We start from the raw sequence: 16563 nt of genomic DNA on the forward strand, positions 1-16563 counted from the left end.
AACCTTGAGGAAAAGTTTTTTTTTAAAGGGGGAGGGCAAGTTAGGTTTCGTCCCTAACCGCTTTATTAATGTAGTAGGTTCAAGAGGACCTATAAGAGTCATGATCATTTAGTCTAGTAAATAAAGCCCGTAAGCGATTATCTACATTAATGATGATTGTAAGTGGTTGACCCTCATTCTAAAGAAGAGACCAAGATTAGTTAGTTTAGTTAAGGATGATGAATAAATGGGCCATAGCTAATTAATAAAGTGGGTAACCCGCATTATGAAAGGGACCACAAGTAGTTATGGTTTTGGATCTTATGAAACTATAAAGAGTCAGAGATCACAATGAAAGTCTTTCCTTGTGTTGTGTAATTGAGCTCTGCTTTGTTGGAGGTTGCCCATTGAAGAGCCAAGTAACAATATTGTTCCAGATCTTAATACATATTTCAATAGAATATTTCCATTTCCTATCATCGCATTGTGTTATTTTTTATGATATCCCTGACATATTTTGCACTTACGATATTTTCTGCAAGTTAAACATACTACAAAAACCCTAATATTAATCCCAATATTATAAATCTGATATATTAAACTCTAATATTAAATTTATATATTGAATTTGGTCAAAAATACAATATTTCAATAATAATGTTTGGTCACTTAAAAAACAAGATACAACACTAATAATGTTTCCTTGCCATTTTAGATAAATGATTTAGTTTTGGATTCACAAACTTGCTCTATTTTATTGAGCTTTATATTATTTAATTATATAAACAAATTAAGGTACTTTTCAAATTAATAGCGCTACGGTGGTAAAAGTGTAAATAGGTTATCACAAACCATTCTTGTCTATGGAAAAAATATGATTATTTAAAAGGTTCTGAAGTTAAATCACCTAACTATGGTCATCGTTCTTTAACCATTTGCTACCTTTACACTGGTACGAAATTGGCAAGGTAGTCCCACTCATTAGCATGTTGTTTCTTTATGTATGTCAATACAAAAGACATATCACAACACAAAAATATGTTTATATTGCTTTACATAGAATGCAGGACGCAGTGGTGAAAGAAAAATATAATATTTTCAAGATTCATTATGTTTATATTGCTTTAGATAGAATGCAGGACATAGTGGTGAAAGAAAAATACAATATTTTCAAGATTCGTTATAGTTGGAGTAGAGTTTAAGCCAACGCAATACTAGCAGGGCTGAGAGTTTTAAATATATTATTTTTGACATATTCATAGTCTCAAATAGCAGGGAAATGTTAATATCACAAAGTGGAACGATTAACCAAATTAGTGACCAGTAGATACAGATTAGGTACCAATAGAAGAAAGCTCGGGATCTGTAGAAATTCGGGTCTCTAAATATGACAACTAATGTTCGATTCCAATTACAACGAGAAAGCAAGGTAGTGTTGGAACCGGTCAAATGGATTCTGAAAAGAAGATCATCACTGCTATCTCAAACTTCTCTATTTTATTGAGTTTTATATTATTTAATTATTTAAATAAATTAATGTACTATGCAAATGAATAATGCTATTGTTGGCAAAGTGAAATAAATTTCACAAGCCCTTCTTGTGTATGGAAAAAATATGATTATTTAAAAGGTTTTGTAGGTTAAATCACATAACAGCTTTCATCGTTTTTCAACCGTTTGTTACATTTGCATTCATTTGAAATTGAAATTGAAATTGGCAAGGTAGTCTCATTGTCAACAGTATGTTGTTTTTTTTAGCTATGTCAATATTGATTTAGGTAAAACAAAAGGCATTTATTTATTTATTTTTATTTTTATTTTTTTCGACGAAAAGACAGAATTTCATTTCAATAACATAGAAAGTTACATTTTCATGGGTTTATATCAGGGCCTTCTCATCAGATCATATAGAGCAGCGCATCAAAGAAGAAGTCCACGTGACTATTTCTATTTCTCAATAGGAGAAGAGAAAGAAAGCAAGAAAAAAAAGGGAGTTGTAAAGATCCCCACCCAAAAGGACACCGACAAAAATAAAGAGACCAAATCACAGCAACAGAGTTGAGAATTAAATCTCAAACAATCCCATACCACAACCCCTTCCATCAGAGAACTTTTCAAAGAACATAAAGTCTAGACAGAGGGAGAGACCAAGTTTTGAGAGCGCATCAGCCTCCATATTCTACTCCCAAAAGACATGTTGAAAGGAGACAGCTGAGAAAGAAGGGATAATGTTCCTAGTAAACTGAATCCAATTGCAAAAAACTAGAACCTCAAGAGAGCAATGAACCTAAATCTAGTTGATTAAAACAAGGCAGTGACCAAAAATAAGGAAATTATCAATGCCGAGTCAGGAAGAGCACTCGAGAAGACCCCACAACACAAGCAACTCAACTCTACAATTCCCCCCCCCCTACCACCATATCAGAAGAAATGATAATGAACCAAAGGGTCCAAGGGTAGCGAGACACCACATCCAAAATCACCTTCAAATGAGGAACCATCCAAGGAATAGATAGGGAAAATGCTAGTCAAATCGACATATGAGACAGACCTAAGAGAGTTCTTTGGAATCCAAGGACCAATTTCCTGGAAAAAAGCCACAATGTCTAGAGCAATAGTCTTAGTCACAAGGAGTTTGTCCTAAAAAATCAGAAGTATGGAAAAGATATGTAGATAACATTTTTACTAAATGGAGCCATGGTTTAGATAAACTTAATGAATTTTTATCACACATAAACAACCTCTCTGAACACATAAAATTCACTATTGAAATTGAAAAAGACAACCAACTCCCCTTCCTAGATGTCCTCCTTACCAAGAAAAATGGAAAACTAAGCCACCAGGTTTTCAGGAAACAAACTCACACTGACAAATATTTTCATTCAAATTCCCACCACCATTCGAAGAAAAAAGTCGGTGGCATCAAAACCCTAGCTACCAGAGCTTCTAGAATATTTGACCCTGAACATCTAGAGGAAGAAATTAACCATCTCTACAAGGTCTTTATAAACAATGGCTATCAGAAAAACATTATCCATAAAATAATTAAAGAATCCATAACCAATACCCAAAAAAGGAAAACTCTTGAAAACCCTAGAATCTCCTTACCCTATATAAAAGGAACCACAGACAAAATTGCCAGAATTCTCTCCAAGCATAACATCATGGTTGCCTTCACGCCCCCTAACACCATCAAAAACATGCTTGATTCTGCTAAGGACTTAATAGACCCAAAAAATCACAAAGGAGTATACTCGGTTCCCTGCTCATGTGGAAAAGTATATATAGGTGAAACAAGGAGATCCTTTGGCATAAGGTTAAAAGAACACATTAATGATATTACAAGAAACAGGTCGGAAAAATCAGGTCTAGAAGAACATGCATGTTCTTCCTCACACTATATTTGTATGGAACAAGCAAAATTAATTCACAAGGAAGACCATTATTTAAAAAGAAGGGTGAAAGAGGCAATTGAAATTGAAAAATCCTCCAACAACATGAATAGAGATGACGGACTAAAATTAAGTAGCACTTGGAAACAAATGCACTCCTTGCCATTTTAGATCCTACAACCTGTATGGGTATAGTTTCATCAATCTTTATATCCTACGCTTCCTATTGTGGCTATCCCTACTATGCTTCCTTCTCCTGTCTGTGCATCTCTTTCTCTTCCTGGAGTTGCTGCTTCAACTCTTGCAACTCCTTCACTGTTTCCTGCATCCTCTTTTTCTCCCTCTACCTTTGAGCGTTCCTCCTGTCGCGTTGTCACCTCTTCGCCTCTATTTCCATAGCTGCTTTCTCCACAAGTGGGTTTGCTTTGAACTTGCAACTCTGTTCTACCTCTGCGTTCTCAACAACCTTTCTCTTTCCTTTGTCACGTGCAGGTACGTTACCCTCTACTACTGCTGATGATGGTGCTCTCCTAGATGCTGCTTCGCGTTGTTTGCTAACCATTCCACAGCTATGTCGACCGGTTCATTGAGCCTGGAGAAGCTGTGACAATATCTCCATGGGTATTCCTTAGCCCAATGACACGCCCCATGGATCCAAGGAAATTTCACTCTCGCACAGTGGTCCTTTACAAAACAATGCAGGTTGTATGGATTGAAACTTTTGGTGCCGAAAGTAAATCTTTTGAACTCTTCCATCTCAACATCAGCATGCTTGAGATTTTGTATCTCATACAACCTGATCTGCAAAGGAAGAGTAGGTCAGGGTACCTTCTTCTGATGTAGTCTAGCTAACATTCATGTCGAGGTGTGGTACGGCACTTCTTGCATGACGAGCTTATTCATGGCTAACTTCGATAAAGCATGCAGAGGCTTCTCGATGTTGTACATCCATATGAAGGTGCCAAGAGGTGAGGCATACCAATCCGCTATGTCGATCAATGCCTCCATTGCTACTTGCGACATGCAAGGTGGATCCTGCTCAAATATCATTTTGTAAACCTAGGTGATGAAATGGTCTCAAAACTGTGTGATGACTCTGCGAAACCTATATTCGGAAAACAATCTACAGTAAGTGTGTACAGAGGTTTCTGTTGATGTCCATGCCCAACCCAAGCCTATGAACTGCTAACGGGCACATATTGCATCCAGAATGTAAGTGGACATGTATATCTCTACTTTCTATCCTTTGGTCGGCTTTCGCACTTTTGTTACCTATTCCTTCAGCCTGTGAGCCAACATATCAAACCAGTTGCATGGTTTTCCTTCACTGGCTAGTTGGTCCAACGCGATCACCCAACTCTGTAGGAAGGTCTTTGTGTTGTCTTGGTTGTGCAAGCAGAATGCAAAAATGACCAAGTACTAATATTCCTTCTGCAATATCTTTGTCATATAAACCTGGTTAGGTGTCATCCTGAACTTGTCTAGCTCTTTCACCAAGCTCTTCAAAATATCTCGGGAGTTTGCAATGTTGTTGGGTCTGCTGAAGGGTGTTTCCATTATGATCACTGGTTGTGGCAAGTGGTACATCTGCTAAAAGTCCTCCGCCCTGAAGGTAGCAATCTCTATCTCACTGAAACTGCTTAACACCATCGTCTCAGGATCAGTATGCAAGACGATCTAATATATCATGTCCGCGCATGGAAATGCGAGATACTTGCATGCAATCCGATATAAAAAGGACTTGTGCATATTCACATAGACCCTGTGGTCTTCCAAATCTTCCCCAAATGTGTCTGAGAATGTATCATTGATGTTCTACCATTTCAACTTGATTTCTTTGTCTATGAGCAACTTGGTGTCTTCATAAATCGACAAACTCATAGACGCATTCTCAACTGCATCTCTAGTTGTGCATCCATCAATGTCCTTTGACCTGGCTCTCTTGGAGGCCATTGAACCTGAACTGCTGAGAGATGGACAAACACCTACTATACTTGGAGACATGGCGACATTCATGGCAAGAAATATGTCAGTTGAAAACCAAAGAAAACTTGAGGACTGACATGCAACATACCCAGGAGACTGATGGCAAGAATTGCGTAATTTTCACCTGAAGGTCGGGAGACTGACTGTAGGAACTATGCAAAAGATAGTATAGACTGTCGAGAGGCTAGTTGGCTGCTGGAATTGCGCAATGCGTAATCCAGGCTGATCTACGGGGGGATGAGATTGCGCTATGCGCAATTTCAGTCAGCAAGGCACGCATGCCATAGACTGCATTAAGGAATTTTCTGGGCCAGCACAGCACTGCATCTCAAATTTTCACAGAGCATACCTGAGGAGAGTGTCTAGCCAGTTTTGTGTATTTTCTGGGAGGAAGGCAGAGCCTTCCCTCTTAGAAATGCGCAATGTTATTTGGGTAAAATAAGGCCCAAGCCAAGGTTGTCAAGACCTGTCGATGGGCAACTGAAAACGTGTGAAGCTTCGAATGCATGTCGAAACTGAATGTAAGAAAGAGTGAATGATCATGCATGCAAACATTGAATGCAAGATTCATAAAACAGGAAAACATGCATGTTTGTGAAACAAGTCACCGCAATGGTGACCGTCAGTGCAAAAACAGTGTCATGCATGTGACAACAGTGAGATGCAAACGAAAATTGAAATGGTGCTTTTACAGGCTAACATGCATGCAAACGACAACAAGCCTTCATAGAAATCAAGCAGACAACAATTACACAAACCAAAACACAAAAAGCGACAGAAATGTTGCATAAGACATGTAAAGTGAACTTACCCAGAAAATTTTGAGTTGAATGTGCCGATGACTCCTAGATGCGATGTGGGAAGTCAGAGCTGCAATATTCATGTGAAGAATGAGCTATGCAGTGTCAAATAAATAATTTTGTGGCTCATGACGCACATGCCACAAATCTAAGAAAAAAAGACACTTGGAGGGAAGTTTCTAAAACCATATTTGCATGTAACCTCCAGCTGCTAAAAATAGATCCCTAAAATCTAGGGATGCTTTTTGCATGTTGCTTTTTTCTATTTCGGGAAAATTAGCCCATGCATGAAAATTATGTTTTTTGGGTCCCAGAGGGAACTAGTCAACATGAATTTTTATCACACATAAACAGCGTCTCTGAACACATAAAATTCACTATTGAAATTGAAAAAGACAACCAACTCCCCTTCCTAGATGTCCTCCTTACCAAGAAAAATGGAAAACTAAGCCACCAGGTCTTCAGGAAACAAAGTTACACTGACAAACATTTTCATTCAAATTCCCACCACCATTCGAAGCAAAAAGTCGGTGTCTTCAAAACCCTAGCTACTAGAGCTTCTAGAATCTCTAACTCTGAACATCTAGAGGAAGAACTTAACCATCTCTACAAGGTCTTTATAAACGATGGCTATCAGAAAAACATTATCCATAAAATAATTAAAGAATCCATAACCAATACCCAAAAAAGGAAAACTCTTGAAAACCCTAGAATCTCCTTACCATATATAAAAGGAACCATAGACAAAATTGCTAGAATTCTCTCCAAGAATAACATCATGGTTGCCTTCACGCCCCCTAACACCATCAAAAACATGCTTGATTCTGTTAAAGATTTAATAGACCCAAAAAATCACAAAGGAGTATACTCGGTTCCCTGCTCATGTGGAAAAGTATATATAGGTGCTCATGTGGAAAAGTATATATAGGTAAAACAGGGAGATCCTTTGGCATAAGGTTAAAAGAACACATTAATGATATTACAAGAAACAAGTCGGAAAAATCAGGTCTGGCAGAGCATGTATTTTCTTCCTCACACTATATTTGTATGGAACAAGCAAAATTAATTCACAAGGAAGACCATTATTTAAAAAGAAGGGTGAAAGAGGCAATTGAAATTGAAAAATCCTCCAACAACATGAATAGAAATGACGAACTAAAATTAAGTAACACCTGGAAACAAATGCACTCCTTGTTGGAGTAGAGTTTAAACAAATGCACTCCTAGGAGGCTTGAGAGTTTTAAACGCAGTATTTTGACATATTCAAATTCAATGTCGTGTCCATGTTTATCTTTGACATATTCAAATTCAATGCTCGTGTCCATGTTTGTCATTCACGTTTTAAATGCAGTATTTTGACATATTCAAATTCAATGTCGTGTCGAGGTTTATGTTTGACATATTCAAATTCAATGCTCGTGTCCATGTTTGTCATTCACAGAGATCGTGCCAAGACATTTATGACAAAGTTTGGAAAACCATTACTCGTTAATGGTGTTTATCCTATAATTTCATTAAAAATGACATGCAATGTTTTGTGGGTTTGATATATGAAGAACTCACCAGATAACAATTTATCATTGACGGTGTGCTAAGCAACAGAAATCTGACAAGATCTATTTGGACTATATTACAAAAACCTAATTTTATTGACCATTGATTTTTTCATAGACTTACGTAAAGGGTCTTCTCCCTCCGTAGTCAAGTCACCAAATCCATACCTATTGACTGTCACAAAGTATGGTATGGAGGATCGATTCCAAAACCTCACACTAGTTTGAGTAACCGAGTCTTGAATAAAATCTAGATTCCAAGTTTAATTGAACAAGAATTTACAGCTGAAGGTACTGAACATTTTTCTGGTTCAGCGAAGGAATTGATGGGCAAGGGAGGATTGGTCACATCTTCTCCATTCCTGTCACGCCCCCAAGCCTACAGTGGTCTTTCAACCGTGCCGGCGAGGTGCGGCACCACCGTGCACTTTCTTTTCACCAATACTCGTACACATGGACTACGCCTAATTCACTTGTCCTTACTTAGTTTGTGTTTCGCAACCAAGTAAAATGCATTAGCCTTTATACTTAATGAAGCCCATACTCATTCATTATCCAAATGCAATTAAATCAAGAACATCAACAATTGCACACAAGTATAAAGGGAGGGGCAACTCCCGGTAAAGTCTGCCCGACAATAATATATTATATCAGTTCTTCAATAATACATCATACAAGTGTGCTTGACAGACTTCAAGCCAACACTTAGAAATATTTACAATCAAGGCAAAGACAGCCTTTTACAACCATGTGCCAACCTCTTACGGTAGGAGGGTGCTCACCCGAGACACCAAGAACTCCACCTTTCGGTTCTGCACAAAATCCCAACTCCAAACCGTATCTCTGCACCTATGCTCGACCTCCGGTAAAACTGCACACTCCAATGGTAGAGCGCATGAGTTATGCGCACTCTACTATTCCTGCGCCTTCCCTTTTACCCCTATCGAAGTTGTAGAAGAGAGATGCGAAGTTGTTCGATGCTCCAAATGAAGCTCTGCGCCTTTTTATATATACGCATGCTAGCTCCAAGTGTAAGGGGTGTCAGCCTTAAGGCCGACACCATAAATATGTCATAACGCCCATGCTTTAACCTTTTTTGCAAGTTGGCTTTGCTAATACGCAAGCCTCTCCAAATCGTGGTATAAAGCTTTCGGTCTCCTTTCCATTTTCGCACTAAGTGTTAAGTGCTCCATGTATCGTCGCATTCTTTCTCAGAAGTGGCTCGGTTGTTTGTCGCACTTCGTCGCATATCCAGAGAACCGTCGCATATCGTTCGCCCGCTCGTCGTGCATGGAGCGCCCGCTCGTCGTGCAAGGAGCACCCGCCCGTCGCGTTAACCGTCCGCCCGTCGTGCACGCCTGCCCGAGTCGCGAAGGCCTTACATCCTCCTCCACCTGAAATCGTTGTCGTCCTCGACAACATACCATCTTGGTAGCTCTCCATCAAGACCAACATCAACCATGATGTAGACTCCTCCATATAAGACAAACATCCCTGCAACATACACAAGGCTCCGTCCCCATCATGTATCATCTTAGTGACCAATTGTCACCAAGACAACCATACCAATGTATGTCATAAGTGCTCATGATCATCGACCACCCTGTCACAATCTCCTCATGCTGCTCTCCACCATGGAAGGTTGTTCCCTCCAACTCAAGCTACATGTCCACTGCAACAATGTGTCAACTCCCTCATGTCACCATCACCATGTGCAAAACTGCCCATGCTATGCCAAGTGTTAACACACCTCAACCATGTGTCAACATCTCATCCCAACAATAATCAGTAGTCTCCTCAATGATCATCATGTGAATCTATGTCATGATACTCCAGCATAATGCCAACACATCTCTGTACACTTCGCGACCCCATGTCTGAACTAGTTGGGTAGCTAATCCAACCATCACGCTCAATCCATGAGAGTGAACATACTCATGTCCTCATCAACTGTTCCTCAAACATCTGCCACATTCTCGACTCATCAAGAATCTACAACCCATGCTCAGGTCCATGGAAACTCCATCCATCTGCAACATGTCATGATGCTTGATGCCAAGCCATCCCTGCACCATCAATCATACCTGCTCAAACATGTTTAAGGACTCACTGCCATGAGCAGCTAACAATGAGCCCCATCTTCTATGTCATCTAAGAAGATGTAGAGGGAGTAGAGCCTGAAGGCTCTCCCTCACTAATCAACTCAATCCATCTATCAGGATCCTCAACCTCCATCCTTTGTAGATATGCCTCCCGGTCTTCCTTCTGGATATTCGGCCTCACATATACCTCATCAACATCATCATCATCCTCCACCAGCTCTAGCCTTCTTGACAAATCCAAGATGCTATCTGAAAGTGATCTAATGACCAATGACTGCTCCACAAGCTTTGCCTCAACAGTGGACAACCGCTTGTTCACCTTCTCCATATCTTCCATTTGCATTCCTCCTAATTTATGATCAGGTTTTGTCACACCAATGGTTGGAACACCAATGGGTACATCTTCCCTTCCATCATAAATGTAGAGTTTCCTCAAATGTGGTACAACCATAGCCTCAAATTGTTTCATGAATTCCATCCCCAATACAGCTTCATAGTCATCAATCCGCACTATAGTGAAGTCCACCTTCCCATTCCATTCACCAAGTGTAGTGTCCACCTTCTCAGCTATACCAAGAATTCCCATAGGAGGAGAATTCACTATCTTCATTTGTGCCTTTACCGGTACAAATTTCAGTCCAATTCTTCTCGTAGTATCTTCACTCATGAAGTTGTGAGAAGCCCCACTATCTACCATAGTGAGTACATCAGCACCTCCAACCTTCATCTGAACATACTCCAATCTGTTCCTTTCGGGATCTCTTCTCTCATAATCCTCATCAACCACTGCCTTTGAAGTAGCACTCGGGCTCCCTTCACTTGTAGCTCCATTGTGAAGATCATTAGTAGAAGAGGCTTCCACTAAGTGTCTCTCTGCTCGTGAGGTCCTCTCCTCACTTTCTTCATTCTTTCCATCGGATTCAACCTTTCTCTTTAAGGCTTTGAGATGCCTTACCTCAAGAGCTAGGCAATCCCACTTCTTCTGATTCAACTCATGTCTTATCTCTAGTTCTTTGAATTCTGCTTCAAGCAAGACCACTTCCTTTGCAAGTTGAGAGGCTTCTTCCTCACTCTGATTAGAAACCCCTTCTTTAGCCAAGGAACGAAGAGCAATCCTTGTTTCAAACAATCTTTTGCTACAATCTACAAATCCTTGTTTTACTTCCCTTGACTCTTCAAGTAGGCCTCCTTCAAATTCTTCAAAGGTAGCACAACCCAATCTCTGCCAGATAGACATTTTTACCAAGTTACCTGCAATTAGAACCAACCCTTGTTCCACTTTGTGTGAAACGGTTTCCTTCACCTGCAAGAACCTGCCAAGAGAAACCCTGCCCAAATATCAACTGTCAAATTTCCAAGTGTATACACACTTGCTTCAACCCGAGCTTCTTCAACCCTGAATTGAGCTCCGATACCACCTTCACTTTGGTGAAGGTGTGTAGCAGCCACAACCTTCAATACCCGGATCAGCTGCTCTGATACCACCTTCAAGGTGTGTATCAGCTTCAATGCTTCAACACCTGAACCTTGTTCAAGTCTCGACCAGGATATCTACTCTGATACCACCTTCACGCCCCCCAAGCCTACAGTGGTCTTTCAACCGTGCCGGCGAGGTGCGGCACCACCGTGCACTTTCTTTTCACCAATACTCGTACACATGGACTTCGCCTAATTCACTTGTCCTTACTTAGTTTGTGTTTCGCAACCAAGTAAAATGCATTAGCCTTTATACTTAATGAAGCCCATACTCATTCATTATCCAAATGCAGTTAAATCAAGAACATCAACAATTGCACACAAGTATAAAGGGAGGGGCAACTCCCGGTAAAGTCTGCCCGACAATAATATATTATATCAGTTCTTCACTAATACATCATACAAGTGTGCTTAGAAATATTTACAATCAAGGCAAAGACAGCCTTTTACAACCATGTGCCAACCTCTTACGGTAGGAGGGTGCTCACCCGAGACACCAAGAACTCCACCTTTCGGTTCTGCACAAAATCCCAACTCCAAACCGTATCTCTGCACCTATGCTCGACCTCCGGTAAAACTGCGCACTCCAATGGTAGAGCGCATGAGTTATGCGCACTCTACTATTCCTGCGCCTTCCCTTTTACCCCTATCGAAGTTGTAGAAGAGAGATGTGAAGTTGTTCGATGCTCCAAATGAAGCTCTGCGCCTTTGTATATATACGCATGCTAGCTCCAAGTGTAAGGGGTGTCAGCCTTAAGGCCGACCCCATAAATATGTCATAACGCCCACGCTTTAACCTTTTTTGCAAGTCGGCTTTGCTAATACGCAAGCCTCTCCAAATCGTGGTATAAAGCTTTCGGTCTCCTTTCCATTTTCGCACTAAGTGTTAAGTGCTCCATGTATCGTCGCATTCTTTGTCACAAGTGGCTCGGTCGTTTGTCGCACTTCGTCGCATATCCGGAGAACCGTCGCATATCGTTCGCCCGCTCGTCGTGCACGGAACGCCCGCCCGTCGCGTTAACCGTCCGCCCGTCGTGCACGCCTGCCCGAGTCGCGAAAGCCTTACAATTCCCTTCTAACATCCGAGGCATTTGTCGAGCTGCGAGGAACCATAAGGACAATAGCATTGTTTTAATGTTCGTTAACTTATCATGAAGAAATTAACTACTAATTGTGAACAGCCACATATATTCATTATAATTAATTATATCACATAAGCCCCAAATATATCGAACATGTACTACTATTTTTAATCAATTATATTGAATATGTGTGGCTGGTTGAAGTGAAATAGGTGTAGTAACGTTTGACAAGTGTTGAGCTGCTGAGAAAAACGATGGAGATTTTTTCCTGGACAATGGCAACTTGCAAGGTTGACATTTACCCTCCCATGAAATCATTTTAAAAGCGGAGAGGTTTTCATCTTTGGAGAATGTAGCAAGCTGGAGATTTCAAGTCCCATCGAATCATTTTACAGTGTAAATATATGTTACTGTGCAGAGTGTTTATATCTTAATTAATAGATTGTTTACCATCAAGTTTTTTTCCTCTGAAAAAAAAAAGATTGTTTACATTTTCAGGTCACCTAATCTCTTCAATGTAGAATGGATGACATTGCCGCCAAATTTGACTGTCGCACCAATCTCTTAAATGTTTGATGGCCCTGCTGCCAAATTTTACTATTGCACCATGCTTCACATGGCAGGTAAATTATGCGTATTTTAATTACTGTTTTAAATTCGTCAAGCAATTAATACATGACAGGAATACATTCGATTTGAAAATATTTTTTAAAATTAAGAATTGTGCAATCCAAGAATATTCCGGAATCTATAATCCAGATAAACCACCCTGCACATTCATTACCAAATTACTAGCTACCATCATTCCCAAACTATGTATACATTTGCATGGCTCACGGGCCTTCAAAGGACAGGATACACGCTTGTATACACTACACCAAAACATTTGGATCAACTAAGACGTCAATCAATTATTTAGTTTAAAGGGTAAGAAATTGAGGCCTTTGATAATGGAGTTGTTCTTTTTGTGATTTTTTTTTGGACTTTCTGGTTTTGTAATTTGGTGGAAAAATTGAGGTAAAATTTTCATTTGTATTATTTAAACTAGTTTTTTGACTGTATATATGGATTCAGTATCCTGGAAAACTCCTAGAGCACTTTGATTGCACAAGATTACCCATCAAACTTGTGATTTCACTAAATTCCTGCCAAATTTTAAAGAAATTACACGAAAAAATCCCGCCTTAAAAACTTCCAAAAAATCACAGTAAAGACAACTCCTTTGATAATCTTTTACACTTATTTATAACACAGTCAAGCTAAAAATATTCTTACACTTATCTATCGATTTATTATTTTGTTTTATTTTTTTTTTGCAGGGAGATTGTCGACCAGCAATTGGATGTTGAGAAGTGTAGTAGGAAAGACTCAATTTGACTTTGCTTTGATCAAATTGAGAAAATTCGGATTTCCACATCAACATACAACTTAGAGGCAGTTAACTAAGGTGACATGGCTCTTGTCACTCAATTAGCTTAGTAGAAATTGAGTTAAAAGAGTTGGAGTTCAGTTAAGCTTGTGTTATTGCTAGTTTATAGTAATCAATGTAAGTTATTTCAAGTTGTTTTTAGTTAAACTAGTCCTAACTATTGGAGGAACTAGTGGAAAGTCATTTGTGCAGTGGGACAACACTCTGACTTAGTGATCATCTAGTTAACTGATCAATCAACCTAAAATAACTCATGCATGCAAGGAATTTGAATTGCTTAGGCTTGGTGGAGATTCTAAGGCAATGCACAATTAGTTATATGCAATATCGAGTTTACAATTTAGAGTATTGGTTAGGTGATCAATCCTTTGGAATTGTGCAATCAATTTGGAGGAAATTCCTAAAGAATAGGAGCATATTTCCTTAGGAGTTGCACAACGAACTAGGAGCGAGTGTAGGAAGCAGTGTGAGTATAGGAAACAGTGCGAGTACAGATAGCTATGGGAGTATAGGCAGCGCGGGTGTAGACAAAGAGATAGGATATTCACTTGCAGGTTGAGCTCAGATTGAGCTAGCAATTGTAATACATCTCTATTCATTAGATTAATGCAAGCAAACAAAGGGATTTTTAGCAGTTTCTTTCCCCAAGAAATATCTGTAAACCTGCGTATTTGATGTTGCATGTTTGCAAATATTGTTCTAAATTGTGGATTAATTTCTGTAGAGCAGTAGAGTAGACTTTTGTCTCTTGATCTAGATTATATTTCTTGAGCAGTTGCAATTCTATCACCAAATTTCTACATGGTATCAGAGAAAGATTCACATTAGAACAAGAATTCAACCTATGTATTGTGTGTTTGATGCATGTTAGTGGTTGTCTAATTGCCCTATGTATTGTGGACAAGTGGCAGAATTATCACAACAAGTGAGTTGTATTTTGGTATCCTAAGGATTGGCTTTTGGAGCAGCCAAGAGTAGTCAACTGGGATGGTTTTTCTGCTCTAGTTGGCTGGTTTGTTGTTTGACAAAATAGAGATAAGATGGCTCATTGCAGAAGTTGTAGATCAGTCAAGGAGTGGTTGTATGTGGGCAGATCTGAAAGCCTTAAGAAGAGTGACAGTAGCAACTAATATGTCATAGAGATAGGGAAGATCTAGAATTATTAGCACTATTCATAAACATAGTTGTGAATAGTGACTTTCGTATCCAATATATAACAAATTGAAGACCTCAAGTAAAGTATGCATGAAAGGATCCATGGAGTGTTAGAAGGCAGATTGATGGAGCTCGAGTTTAGGGCAGATCTAGAACACCTTATGCACAATTTTTTTGATGGAGCCAAAAGGCTGCTAGTGGGTAATGAGCTAATGTCTAGTGAAACAAAAAGGAGATGTGATCATTGATATTGGTAGATTGAGGAGCAGAGATATTTCTCATAGGGAGATCGAGACTCATAGGGAGTCTACTTTTAGAGGGAGCATCCCTGTGGAAGCTAGTACTTCAGGATTTGGGGAGATTAGACTCATTATTGTAGTAGTTGTAGTAGTAGCGTGGAAGAAACAACAGAGAGGTTGCAACAAAAATATGAGTAGATCATATTTCACCATGCATGAAACTATACCTCTAGGTACAGTAGCAAAAACAACAGTGAGAGGTAGTGCTACAGTACATTCCATAGGTACAATATAAGGGTGGTTTATAATCCATTTCTTGCTAAGAGGGGATGTTGAGAAGTGTAGCAAGAAAGGCTCAATTTGACTTTGCCTTCATCAAATTAAGAAAATTCTAAATCTCCACATCAATAGACAACTTGGAGGAAATTAACTGAGGTGACATGGCTCTTGTCACTCATTTAACTTAGAAAATTTAAGTTAGAGGAATTGGAGTTCAGTTAAGCATGTGTGATTGTTAATTTGGAGCAATCAAGGCTAGTTATTTGAATTTGTTTTCAATGAACTAGTTCTAATTGTTGGAGGAACTAGTGGAAGATTAGTTGCATAATGAGATAACAATCTAACTTAGTGATCATCCAGTTAACTGATCAATCATCCTAAAATAGCTCATGCATGCAAGGAATTTGAATTTCTCAGTTGTGGTGGAGATTCCAAGGCAATGTAAAATTAATTATATACTAGATTGAGTGTACATTTTAGAGTATTGGTAAAGTGATCAATCCTTGTCATAATCAATTTGGAGGAAATTCCTAAAGAATAGGAGCCTATTTCCTCAATAATTGTGCAAGGAAATAGGAGCGAGTGCAAGCAGCAACACGAATATAGGAAGTAGTGTGAGTACGGAAGGTTGCACTTGTGCAGGTAATATGAGTGTATGCATATAGATAGGTTATTCACTTGTAGGTTGAGCTCAGATTGAGCTAGAAATTATAATACATCTCTATTGATCAGAATAATGCAAGTAGGAAAAGGGGTTTTTAACAGTTTCTTTCCCGTAGAATTATCTTTGTACCTGTATATTTGATGATGCGTGTTTGCAAATATTATTCTAAATTGTGAATTAATCTCCACATAGAAGTAGAGTAGAATTATGTCTCTTGATTTAGATTAAATTTCTTGAGAAGTTACAGTTCTATCACCAAATTTCTACACCCAACCCCATTATGTGTCAATAGGATAGTTGATTTTAAAGTTTTCGTTATTATGGATCAAGTTTTCCCCCATAGTATGTTAATTTGATGGTTGAGTTTTAAGCTTTCATTGCAATAGGTCATGTTCGCCTACACTGCGTGTCAATTTGATGGTTGATT

The sequence above is a fragment of the Pinus tabuliformis genome, chromosome 4_1 (genome assembly GCF_031772625.1).
Source record: "Pinus tabuliformis cultivar Carrire ecotype Pingquan chromosome 4_1, CPIR1, whole genome shotgun sequence".
In the NCBI taxonomy this organism is placed as follows: domain Eukaryota; kingdom Viridiplantae; phylum Streptophyta; class Pinopsida; order Pinales; family Pinaceae; genus Pinus; species Pinus tabuliformis.